This window comes from Sebastes umbrosus, chromosome 8 (assembly GCF_015220745.1).
Source record: "Sebastes umbrosus isolate fSebUmb1 chromosome 8, fSebUmb1.pri, whole genome shotgun sequence".
NCBI lineage: Eukaryota > Metazoa > Chordata > Actinopteri > Perciformes > Sebastidae > Sebastes > Sebastes umbrosus.
In genome coordinates this window covers 23,207,345-23,221,596 of record NC_051276.1, presented here as the reverse complement: position 1 = coordinate 23,221,596, position 14,252 = coordinate 23,207,345, and positions in this window count along the sequence as shown.

Here is a 14,252-nt window from a genome sequence, read left to right as displayed (position 1 = left end):
TTGCTTGTTCCTCACACACATTTTTTCCAAGCAAAATGAGTTTCCAGGCTCAAATGAACACATAAAAACTATTATATAAGCATTTAAAGACAATAAGATAATAATAGCAGTGCAAATACTTAACTACGCATTAAAGCTAGAGTTGGTAATCTTCTTTGAAAACACTTTTGTTATAGCAGTTGAAATTCTCATTATATCCCGCAATCAAGAAATCAAATACAGGGGCGCCCCACTAGCTTACCCGGTAAAGCGGCGACCCATGTACCAAGGCTCAGTCCTTACTGCAGCGGCCCAAGGTTTGAATCTGACCTGCAGCCCTTTGCTGCTTGTCATTCCCCCTCTCTCCCCCTTTCACAACTATCACCCTCACTATCTAATAAAGGCAAAATGGCCATAAAAATAATCTTTAGAAATGCTGTGACAAAAAAAAGAAAAATATCTGGTATCTGTGGCTGTTGCAGGACTGTAATAAACACGTCCAATCATTTCATTCGGCCAGAATGAAGCTGATAGCTTGACAGCTGTGAGTACTAACAAAAGCCATGTTTGTTGTTTGTATTCATTATGATAATTTTGTGGAAGTGGCTTCAGAGGGAGGCCTGAAGGGACGGGCTGTCAGTGTTTGGTGACTTTCTCGCTAGATTTAGAGACTTTTGGAGCTAGTGCTGCTAGCTACTTTCATGGAAAAGAGTTGACAACACTAGGCTGGGTTTTTTGGTTGGATCATTGTTAAAATCTAGCGTAGGCTTGCTAGTTTAAGATTACCAACCCTAGCTTTAAGCATGCAAAATTCTGTAACTACTATGCAAACTGAGAATTACATTAAAGGTGTAGTGAGTAGGATCTGGTGGTATCGAGTGGTGAGGTGAGGAGATTGCAATCAAAACTGAAGTGGCGTAAAAACGTGAATGGCCCTCTCCAGAGCCAGTTGTTGTAAGAGTAGCGTAGGTCACAGTTGTCGTAAGAGTAGCGTAGGTCACAGTTGTTGTAAGAGTAGCGTAGGTCATCTGGAGCAGAGCCAGTGCGTAGAGAGTGTGTACGTGGGAAGTGAGTGGTGAAGCAAAAGAGAGAGAGCGGCAGCGACGGGAGCGAGTAACGTTATCGAACGTTGTCGAGTTAAAAGAGTTTGGTTTGTTCGTTCTGGGCTACTGTTGAAACATGACAGTGCAACATGGCGGTTTCCGTGGAGAGAGGACCCGCTCTTTATGTAGATATAAACGGCTCATTCCAAGGTAACAAAAACACAATGATTCTTATTATCAGGTGATTATACACTTAAGAAAACCAATAGATCCCCCAAAAAATATTGCACACTGGTCCTTTAAGACCGGAAGCTAAATAGAACTATAATCACAGTTAAAGCTGCTATAATCAATAATTGGTTCACTCTCATTCAGCAGCAGCAGGCAGCTGTGTTCAGTAAAGACATTAACCTTAAAACCGACAGCATGCTACCTGCACAGCACACCAAATGAATGCAAACAATGCTCCGTGTCTGTTAAATGTATAAATAAGTGATGCCATATGAACGTAAAAGGTGATATTATGTCAGTGTTTATAGCTTCTTTCCGCTGCCCCCACATGGCCAATAAATCTCTTAATGCAGGTCTAAGTAAATAATGAGCTCCTAATAATATGACTATTGCATCAGCAACTCTGCCCCTCCACCAGCATGCTTAGCATTTGACTGAGCAAGCAAGTTTTGCTGCCCCCTCAGGATATTTGGTGTCTGCTCAATTAGTGAAGCCAAAGCCCCCATTTTCCAGACCCGCAGTTGTACGCTAATCACTCTGCTGAGATTTACTGCCCTGTTGGACAGGTAATTGTCAATCCTGCTTCCAGTGATTAGTCTCAGACACAACCCATGCGGTGTTAGGACCGGTGGTAAAGAAGTACTTTCTCACGCCAAAGCTAGAGCACCTGAGGCTATCTACAAAAATACCAGCTTCTTGACTACACCGCAAGTTAAAGTCATGTTCTCTAGCAGGTAAACTATTGCCTCTGTATATCACTGTCATTTGATATAGAAATGTAGTATCTAAAAAGTAAGAGTATAGGCCTACAAATATATTTCAAATATATTTCATATACTGCAAATGCTGCTTTAAAATAAAGAACATGTCTGTAAGACAAGATGGAAACCAGGCTCGATACTTGAAAACAGGGACACCAAAACCACACTTGTGTTTCCTGTTTGCAACCAGATGCCCTGCCAGCCTGTCTGTAATCACTCGGTTGTAAAACGACTTTTTAAAAGTTCAAGTTGTACGTTTTTGAGTGTTTTCGACAGCTGTTCCCCAATCTGCAGACGTCTGCGTGACTAGTGTTACTTCAAGATAAGCCTTTTTAATACACAAATACCTTCAGTACTACATCAAAAACCAGCACGTCGCAACTGGCTTGAGGGCAACATACTTTCATTCACAGGCCTGGAGTGAGATGAGATGGAAATATCATGGTCATAAATAGTTTTGCAACACAGAGGTAAAGGGAAAGCCAAAAACAACTATCTTGGTCCTCCCACACAGCGGCTATGGAGTAACTATAGTCACGACTTTGAATGACCTGTTGCGTACTGGTTTGACTCCCATCATTGGGAGGCTACATTTTAGATAATTTCAGCAACATTTTGAAATCATTTTTGGCAAGTATTCTCATTTCCAAAAGGAACAACTGATAAAAACATGTTGCAGACATTGTAGCTAATCCAGGAAATATTCAAGACCTCTACTTAAAGCAGCAGTGGGTAGAAATGGAGCAAATATGACTGTCCTCTGGTGTCCTCCGGTGCTCCTAATGGCATCTGCAAGATTTCACAGACAGGAAGAAAACAACCAATCAGAACCGAGCTGGAGCCTTGCAGTCTCTGAGCAGCTGTCAATCACTCATGAACTCCGACCAAAAAGTCAAACTAGGCAGCTCTGATCAAATATTAATACATATTCTGTTACCGTATGGCCATTTCTTGCATAAAATGTTTTCAGAAACATCTTGTTGTGTACTGTTTAGCTGTAAAATGAGAAGGTTTGTGACCCAGCAGCCATGTTGAGATCAGTTGAGGAAATACCAAGCATCGCCCACCAGCTGGAGCAAACTTTTTTATTTTACAGCTAAACAGCACACTACAAGATGTTTCTGAAAACATTTGAGGCAAGAAATAGACACTACAGTATCAGAATATTAATTCATATTTGACCGTTCGCAAGTGATTGGCAGCTGCCTCCATTGAATCAACAGCCAATAGGAACGCTTTCTCTCTGAAATGACCTGTGATTGGCCAAAGTCTCCCGTAGATGTTTTAAATCCTGGAAACAGAGCCATGAGGAGGTGCAGAGGTCTAGTTTTCTCTCAGAACACTTGATTTACAATATGCTGAAAGGTTATTATGGATTTTTTTGACCAATGATGCCAAAAACGTTCTCCCTACTGAAGCTTTAAGCAGCAACAGTTGTAGCTGTAACTGGCTTCCTGCCTCTGATAAAAAGTCAAGACACTACGCAGATCATCAACAAATCTGTGCAGAGTTAATTGCAGGGTGACATCACTGAATACAGCCCGTATATAATTGCAAACACAGAATTACCTCACAAGAAAAGAATGGGCCTTTATAGTGACGCTAAAACGGTCCAATAAAGGCATGTTCTACCACTTCTGAGAGACAGTCAGTGCAGTATAGTTTTTAGCAGTGGACTTTTGGTTTCCTAACAGACACTGTCCCACGCCATGAGCGCTCTGTTTGTCTTGGCAGAATCATCTTTTTATTGCCCGTCCAACGTTCATATTTTCTGCTCTGGCTCCATTTGACAGTTTATGAGTGTCTAGGATGTATTGGATCAGAGGTTTTCTTCCTGGAACTGAGAGCGCCGCTGGTGGCTGGCTTCCAGAGAGACATGACCTCCGGCGGCGTGTGACCCCAGGAAATGGGGTGGTACTGGAGGGGCTGACAGCCATCCATCACAGCTGGTGCCCCACACGCTGTGCAGCATGGCTACGGTGTGCTCTCTGGCTTTGACCATTTCATGCTTCTTGAAATCCAATACACACACTTATATTTAGCTTGTCCTCGCAGCATTTTTACAGCACGGACATGGCCAATGAAATGCCAGAGACTTTAGTATGAGACATAAAAAGTTTGTTTGTAAAATACTACAGTCCATGGCAACAAACTGTAACCGATTTGGCATTTCTTTGATGCTGCAAATAACACGCACTGGCACACTTGGTGACCACAGAGATGAACGGCTAAAAAAGAATGATAGATGGAAGTCAGCTGTGGATAATAAATCAAGACAACCCGGGTAATGATGTTGGAATTTTATACTTTAAAGAACCAGTTAATACAGCACGTGCCTAGAACCTCTCATCAACTCTATCATATATCAAGGTCAGCGAACCACTTGTAAGCACCAAAATATCTCTTGAAAACAGAGAAGAGAGTGCTTTTTTCAGCAGTACACGATGCATTTATTTATGCCGTTATGCCAATCAAGTCTTTGCACGATCCCAGTATATCCACCTCTTGTTTGCTCATTGAGTAGCCACTGGAGCAGCTGAGGATCAAGCACTGAAGTGAATCACACCTCAACAATAGTGGAACATTTGGCATGACCAGTGTTTGATCTACCAGAGCCGGACCATTCATGCCTACTGATGGCTCAGCGGCGTTCCTCGAAAACACCAATTATCACAAATGAGCCGCAGTGTAGGTTTAGGGCATGCAGTCTATCATCCATTGAGGGAAATCCAGTAGTGAGTTTAGGGAAACATTAAGCACTAGCTAATAAGCATTAGCACATTGACTCTGTAAGCTTAGTTCAGCCACACGGCAGACACGGGCTGAAAGGAAAATGTCAGAAACTGCACAGTCACACCACCTCCTCATTTGTAATAATACTTTAATTAATAAAATTTTGGCTATCATCTTTGATGAAATCAGACAGCTCATCATTCATCAACAACACTTTGCTTTTATGAACAATAGATTCATATTATAAACTCTCCGGCAGGTTAGGTGTAAACGCGGCTTTACTCCTGCTTGGTGGGTATACTATTAACCTCTAAGATATTTCCATGTTCACATCACCAGATAATCACCAGCTAAGACGGGCGTAAAAAAATATTGATACACTTGAGTGATATTGCGATATTATGTTTTGTGATACCGTATTGTTTTTCAAAGCACTATCGATTTTAGAATAATAATTCATAGTTTTCATGTTCTTTTTGCATAAACAAGTAAACTTTTCTTTACTCTGATTTTATGCATTTTGCGGTGCGTTCTTTATATTATGACAGTTTTCCTAAAATTAGATTGAAAAAAATCACAATATATCGCCTTGCTGTATCGCAATATATCGCAATATATTCAATCGTAACATCGGTATTATGATCAGTATCGTATCACCAGATTCTTGCCAAAAACACAGCCCTACCGGCTAATATGTATTACTCCTTTTCCCTGTCTCTGTTTACACTGAATGCTGATTCATGAACATGTTTTGACTTTTTAACTTAGAAAATTGGTCGTCAGTCAATAAATCTCTGGGAAAAATCTCTACGTACAATTTATGTGTAACATTTAGGGGGATGTATAATCTCTTGAACATAAGAATCGTTGTGTTTTTGTTTCCTTAGAATGAGCCGTTTGTTCATACTTTACTTAGCCATGTTTCTACAGTAGCCCAGAACGGACAAACCAAACACTGGCTCTCTTTTTGCGTCTGCCACCGTAGTTCTCCTTCACACTTGGCACACGGGAGACGTTTCAGTTGGTTGCGATCTGAAATCTCATCGCTAGGTGCTGCCAGATCCTACGCATTGCACCTTTTAATTTGAAAATCACTGAATTAGATTTTTTTTGACAAATTTAGGTACACTTAAAAAGAAAAAAAAAATGCCTTTTAATTAATTGATTAATGGTTTCAGCTCTAGTGCACTCCACTGCAAACCTCACCTTTGTTCAGCCAGTTCAGTAAAGCAGCCCACGCTTCTTATGAGGACACTTGTAAAGATACAGTTTCCTATTTTACTCATTAACAAAACAAAACTGTAGACTAATTGGCATTGTAGCCAAATAGATTATAGCCCAAAGCCAAACTCTTATATTTCACAAAGTATCATGAAAACCTGATGCAGGACTGTTTCAGCCAAGGCTGACTGTACTCTCCCCTACAAGCCTGTGACTCAATTTTACTGCTTTTACTTTTGTAATGAAGGCTTCCCTGAAGCTACGTCTTCTGCTGTCATTTAATACACACCGCGGGTGATGACACAAGCTCTGCTCTTTTACAAGCTCTGTGCTGGTTAGCACCGAGTCACAGCGCCAGTAAGTGAAGAAATTTAAGCTGCTTTTCTGTATGTTTAAAGAAATGGAAAGTTTTAGGTGTACAACTCAAAACAAACAGGTCAAGTACTTCTGACCTGACTTTTACTTTACTCTTTGGGACATTCCTCCAAAATGACCTCATAGGGGGACAGCAGGCTTGGAAAGCAATAAAGTCAGTCTCAGTGGAGATGGCTTTTCCATCAGCTCTCTGGCTTTCACTGCTCAGGGCCGCGGTTCAGACCTGTAGTCTGGGACCCCCTGTGGCAGCTTCAAGGATGGGGGGAATAGGTTGTAACAACTTGGAGTACTCAGGTATAAAGTCTCACATCTTAAACTTAAACTCTCCATTATAGTTACTACGGGCCAACTTTATAGCCTGCAGTAGCTAAAAGGTTAGCTACTGCAGGCTAACTCTTTCGGTGCACAGCAATAGTGAGCTGATCTGAAAACATTGAGGCAAAGAATGGGGAGAATTGGAACGCAGAAATCACAATTCCTAAAAAATGCATTATGTTTTGTTGAATAAATTATACACATTGTCACTCGTAAATCCAAACATAGATTTAATGATCTTTTTAACCAAACACATGTAACGGAGGGAACGGTGTTTTTCTTCAGCCCCGAGTGTGCCTACAAACTTCCTTACCAAGGTTTGCTTTGCTTTGCACAGGTGGTGTCCACATTTGCTTATGTGGAAGAAGGAAAGAAAGTGTGCAATGCTATAATTAAGGGAACATTCAACTACAAAGATGAAACCACAGAATAACTTGGTCAAACAGCCATTCAAACAGCTCTCTCTCTCTCTCAGTGACTTCCTTCGGATACCAACTCAACATGCTGAACCGGTTAAACAGCTGCTGATAGCGGCCGTTTAAAGCCAACGGGAAAACTAAAAGGGATGGTTGGCAAAACGGGGCCTAACTGTCAGCTTGCCTAAAGGACAAAAAAGGGAACTCGGTTTAAGAACATTTAATAAATCAGTTTACTGCAGAAAGCTGGCAATAACAAGTTATTTAAATGCCTGCAAATTCACTGACGGTGGTTTTGTGAGGCAGCTATAATACATACGATGGGTAATAAATCATTTATGTCACAATGGGGATATTCAGTCAGAGTAGGACTTCGCTGTAAGCTTTAATGGCACATTCATGTTTACGGCACATAGACTTAAACTGAGAGGATGCAGACTTTGGAATTCATCCAGACTCAATAAATTAGCAAAACTAGCCTTGAGCCTAATCGCTCTGATGGTAAACATTCATATTATATGCTGACATAACACTCACGCTGTAACAGGCAGAGTTTACATCATCTGGGAACGTTGACTGGACAGACTGGTGTAATAACGTCTGTCTGGGCCTCCGGCCTTTTAATGGCAATGCTTTGCCTGGCCAGTGGAAATAGCTGACTAAATATTGGCTCAAAGTACATGGAAGCTATGACCGACAAACGTTAGGTAACTGTGGTTCGTCTCTTTCAATTGAATGTATTTAGACAGAGAGGTAACATAATACGAGCATTTAAAATAATCTTTAAGGCAACAGGTCACCAGCTTATTTTTCTGTAATGGAGTAATGCAGTATTGAAGAGGACCTATTTTGCTTTTTCCCTTTCCTTTAGTGTATTTAAACCTGCAGCAGGCAGAAAGTTTGTGCATTATTCGGCAAAAAATCCATGATAATCTTTTAGCATATTGTAATTCAAGTGTTCTGAGAGATAACTAGACTTCTGCAATAAGAAAGTTTGCTCTGACTGGTGGGCGGTGCTTGGTATTTTCTCACCTGATCTCAACATGGCTGCCGGGTCACAAACTTTTGTCATTTTACAGCTAAACATTACACTACAAGACGTTTCTGAAAACATTTGAGGCGAGAAATAGGCATTACAGTAACAGAATAGTGATTCATATTTGATCAGCGCTGCCTAGTTTGACCGTTTGATCGGAGTTTGCGAGTGATTGACAGCTGCTCAGGGACGGCAAGACTACAGCTCGGCTCTGATTGGTTGTTTTCTTCCGGTCTGTGAAATCTTGCAGATGCCATTAGGAGCACTGGAGGACACCGGAGGACACAGAGGAACAAGATTTTTTTCAAATTACCTGTCTCATGCATTTTTTTAATCAGATTTGGTTGACCAATCACAACATTGGGCCAGCTGACCAATCAGAGCAGACTGGGCTTTTCGGTAGTGGGGGGCAGGAGCTCAAACAGAGCGTTTCAGACAGGGTGAAAAGAGATGCTGCAGCTCAGCCGGTATGAGAAGAATAAAATGTTTTAGTAGAAACCCAAAATACAAGTATGCACATGAAGATAAGCATAATAGGTCCTCTTTAATATACTGTGTTTTTCTTATCTACAAATAGGTCTGTAATCAAGTACAGCATCTACTGTAAATAGCCGCGCAAATGAGAGCTTAGGTTTGATTAACTGTGTGACTAGAGCAATTCACTAAACCTGAGCAGAACAATAAAGCTTTTGAGTGAATACTTGCTGCAAATTGCTACCTTAAGTAATAATCATCCAGGCTAGGGTACAAGAACAGAAACATGCCACATTGCTGTGGGGTAACAGCTTATGTTATAAAGTTTTACTTATGAGACAATTCAATTGACAGGCACCCTATTGTTCCAAAGCGAAATTGCATGGCAGGAAACTAATAAAATGTTTCATTCGATTGCTTTTGCCGGATGAATGTAGCTTTTGAGTAGTTTCAGCAGGCATTTTATGTCCCCGCGTCAAGACCTCCTGCAATGACATGTGACATTTACAACGATCTGTCAAATGGACCTTAATTATGCCTATATGTGCTCTGCCACCTGGAGGAAATTAAACACTTGACACTCTAAAGTGTGCACTGTATGCATTCATCAGCAGGGAGCGAGTGGCACAGGGGTAGCATTTCAATAGTGACCCCGCTTTGACTTTATGTCTCACTCTGATGAACGTGCATTGGCCTTGGGCTGCCATAGGGAGGGTTGGGGGGGACAATCAGGATAGGTTTCCCAGGCCTTGATTCAAGAGGGGCCCCAATGATCAGTTACTGTTGTAGTAAATTGCATAAATACAGTCCATGCATCGTGCCTGCTCAGTTTAAATGCTCTAACCAAAACAAAATCTGAGGGTCATCTCTCTTCTATAACCTGCAACCGAAGAAGTGAAATAACTAAAAGGCTGAGCTTACATGTTCAGAGACGTTTCCAAGGTGAGTTTCCAAACTAAACACACAAAGATTGTCCAAAGTAGGAGCGCATGCCTGGGTTGTCTGTTGCAGTCTGTCCGTACAGTACAAAGAGCCTGCAGACGCTCAGCCAAATCATGAGCTCAACACTGGCCTCCGAAAAGCAGCCCGCACTGAGAGGACACTAAGTGTATACATGTGTTTGTTCAGAAGTGTGGGGTTATTAAGCTTGTCTCGTTGTCTGATGTGGTTCAGGAAATGGCTCACTGCTCCACTTAAGCCATGTTTAGGTTATAGCAGTAAACATTTTGTCGCCAGATTTCTCCAAGCTATAAGACTCGTGGTATAAGACCACGGCATCCCTTATAAAGGGTCACTATTAACTATAAAAATGTTCACATTGCGTCACTGGAAGCTGTTGAATCCAATAAACTATAGGAAGATATCACCATTTCTCACTCAATAGATCATTTCTGAGAGCTTAATGATAAACTATTATTTAAGTCTCAAGCAGACATTGGTTCTCTTAATATTTTTTTATTCTCTGAATAAAATGGAAATAATGCTCTAGTTTGGCAGCTGAAACCAGGCACAACACCATTCACAACACATTATCTCATGTGCAGTGGAAAAAGCAATTCCCGTTCTGTGGTTCCTTTGGTTTTTTCTCCTGTGAAATTGGGGTCTGTCTTTCGAGTAAGGGCAGGGAGCATGCTTTAATCTGGAAAATATTACTCTGGGTGGAAGAACATGGGAAACAATAACACTAGGAGGATTCCTCTTCCATCCTCAGGGCTCTGTGATTCGGAGATATGCTTTAGTCTGCAATTTTAGCTCACCACAACCACCCGCTTGGCCCCCGTCCTTTGCTACTCTTTTTCCACCTCCCTCTAAAGTGGGCTTTTGTCTTGGCTCGTGCATGAAGTAGCTCAGGAAGAGGAAAAAAGTCCCTCAGGTAACAGTTTGGGTAGTCTGCACTACAATAAGTTGCCCTTGCTCTAGATCATTTACAATATGAATGTTCACAAAGACTTGAAACTTGACTTGGACATGCAAAAACTTACTTGTGAGCATTTGTGTTTTTTACTTCATGAAAGTATATTGTATACTTTAACTTATAGTACTTAGCCAAAGATTTATGTATTTCATAAAGAGACTTGCTCCTTTTGCTATTTGACTTGATGATTCGTGATGAGATTTTAAAAAAATTATAAAATGTGTTGTTCTCGAACCTCTACGGTGAACGGATAATCCCAAAACTTGACGAATTTAAGTAAATTCATATCAAAACAACCTTTAACAAACTCTCATACACTTTAATAGGCTACTCTGTCAAAAATTAAGCAAAACTACAAGCCAAATATTATTTTTATATAGACCTATAAGACAAGTATACTTAATTATACTTTTCTTAAGTATATATTGATCAAAAGATTAAGTAAGTAGGCCTAGAAGCCAAGTATACTTAAACTTTTCTGTATACTTGTCAGTATAAACCAAGTATACTTACAGTGTGTTCCAATCCACGTACTTCCGGAAGTACACTTCAATGTAGTGCACTGTGTGCACTCTGTACTTACTTGAGTAGTGCATGAATTTCAACGGCGTAGGGTCGTCTCAAATAGAATACTCTGCGGCACACTTACCGGAAATGACGATCGCAACATTTCACCGTGGCTCGCTACCCGCCAAAATATCTTCTTCTTCTTCTACTGGTTTTATGGCAGCTGGCATCCTTTGTGTTGCATTGCTGCCTCCTTCAGGTTATACCCATCCACTACCTGTCTATAAGGTACGTTGTTCAGCACCGCAAAAGCTCCTGCATTCATCTGCCACCATTTTCACATGTTTGAATAGTGGTCGTGGTCCCGCCCCTTCCGCTACGTAGCCAAGATGGCGACAATTGAGTGTGAAAAGTGTCCAGCGTTCCACACTATTTGACCGTTTTGAGTACAACATCCGGGTACTTCCAGTGCACTGTATTTTGCCATACTTCACAAAACGCACTTATGCACTCAAAATAGTAAGTGTAAGTACGGAAGGAGGCGGATTGCAACACACTGTTAGACTTTTTTGTATACTTGTCACTATGAGCCAAGTATACTTAGACTTTTCTTTATACTTGTTAGTATGAGCCAAGTATACTTAGACTTTTCTTTCTACTTGTCAGTATGAACCAAGTATACTTAGACTTTTCTTTCTACTTGTCAGTATGAACCAAGTATACTTAGACTTTTCTGTATACTTGTCAGTATGAACCAATATACTTAGACTTTTCTTTCTACTTGTCAGTATGAACCAAGTATACTTAGACTTTTCTGTATACTTGTCAGTATGAGCCAAGTGTATTTAAGTATATCTCTGATAAGTACATAAAAAGTAAACTGAAAGTAGACTCTTATTTTAAGTTCAAAAGAAGTATACTAATAGCACACTTGAATAAACTTAATTTTGGTAAGGAGCGTTGAGCTTTCAGGTGACTGTAATCTACCATCCTCCTGCCAGGAGAGTCATAACAGATGACACTAGTGTGTTATGAGGTCCTGCTGCGTGGAAAGCTTCCCGTGTTCAGTCAAAGACTTCCTCTTCACACATGGAGAAGTAATCAAAACACGGAGGCAAATGGAGCAAGTATAGGTCTTCCTTCAAAGCAGAATGACTCCCTTCTGTTTTTGACATCGAGACGGCCAAAGCCTTCCGGCGACTGATTAACTACTGTTTTCACAGAGGAAACCATAACAAATGATTTGTATGCTGTTGTCTAACGAAAATCACCACAGGGACAGTAAACGGAAAAATCTAATCTTCGTTTGCTTCCTGCTGGGATGAGTAGTGGAAAATACCTCATAAAAATGTAAGGCTACCGAGAGGATAAAGATGTAACACAAAGCAGCTGAAAACCAATACAGTCACAAAGGCAGGTAAATAATTTGACTGTAAAACCTGCAGTTAGCAGAATATCTTTGACATCATTGGGCAAAAATTCCATAATAACCTTTAAGCATATTGTAATTCAAGTGTTCGGAGAGAAAACTAGACTTCTGCACCTCCTCATGGCTCTGTTTTCAAGCTTTAAAAAAATCTAACCCGTGATGGGAGACTTTGGCCAATCACAGGTCATTTCAGAGAGAGAGAGCGTTCCTATTGGCTGTTCATTCAACGGAGGCAGCTGTCAATCATTCGCGAAGTCGGATCAAACGGTCAAACTAGGCAGCGCTGTCAAATATTAATCACTATTCTGTTACTGTAATGCCTATTTCTCACCTCAAATGTTTTCAGAAACATCTTGTAGTGTACTGTTTAGCTGTAAAATGAGAAAGTTTGTGACCTGGTAGCCATGTGGAGATCAATTGAGGAAATACCAAGCACCGCCCACCAGCCGGAGCAAACTTTCTAATTTTACAGCTTAACAGTACACTACAAAATGTTTCTGAAAACATCGAGGAGAAAAATAGACATTACAGTAACAGAATACTGATACATATATGATCAGCGCTGCCTAGTTGGACCGTTTGATCGGAGTTCATGAGTGATTGACAGCTGCTCATAGATGGCAGGCTCCAGCTCGGCTGTGACTGGTTGTTTTCCTCCGGTCTGTGAAATCTTGCAGATGCCATTAGGAGTACCAGAGGACACAGAGGCACATGATTTTTTTTTTTCAGATTAGCTGTCTCATGCGCTACTGTCAAGATATAGTGACGCTTTTTTAATCATATTTGCTCTAATTCTACCTACTGCTGCTTTAATAGTTTTTTTATTAATGTAAAAGTTCTGCAAAGTTACAAAGCCCAAAGTCCACGCCAAAGGGAGTTACTCTCCCCCACAGAAACACTGCTCCAGAACTGCCTGAAACACCTTGCGTTTCTTCCGTAACGTGGTGATGTCACCAAGTACCATATTTGCATAATACCTGCCTAGCGGCTATTTGGCACGCCCTCAAACAGAGCTAGTTAGAGCGGAGCTGGAGCGGAGTCTGAAGAGTAATTGGACTGATGGACATGATTTTTTTCAGATAACCTGTCTCATAGACGACTGCCAGAATACAGGGACCATTTTAAAAAAAATAACTTTTTGTAATCGTATTTTTGCTCCAAATCTACCTATTTCAGCTTTAATTGCAGGGGTGGAAATAACGAATTACATTTATTCTATCTGACTAATAAACTGTGAGAATGGAACAGGAGAAAGGAGATACATCAGCAGCTGCAGCAGAGAAGAAGCTGCAGGTGTGTCTGCAGCCACTAGGGGGCGGAGCTCCAGAGAGGAGACACTCCGGAAATGAATGTTTGCACACGGCCCGCCAAGGTCACGGGCCGGGGCCACTTCAACTACAAGTGAATTAAGGATCATAATATCTGGTGTGGTTGTAAGTTAGTAGCATTATTGTACCTCAGCGTAGTTAAATATAACATAGTTAAATGTTGCGTCTATCTTAATTAATGACCGATATAATGTGCCACCTGACGAGCACGCTTACCTACAATGTTCGTGAACAGTAGCGGCGGGCTAACTCTGGCAGGTGTGTGAAGACTTTCTGCTGTTTGAGACTGTTAATCCCTGGAGCTCAAAAAAGGAGCCGAGTGGACTGGCTGTATTATGCTTTGAGAATGAAGGAGAGGAGAGACGTTAAACCTGGAGCAGGTTATGGAAGCCTTTACCGTGCTCGAGACTCACAGGCTGCCGTTGTTCAGACGGGTCAGTACAAAGAACGTTGCTAGGCAACCAGTTTTATGTTCATGCTACCTAGTAT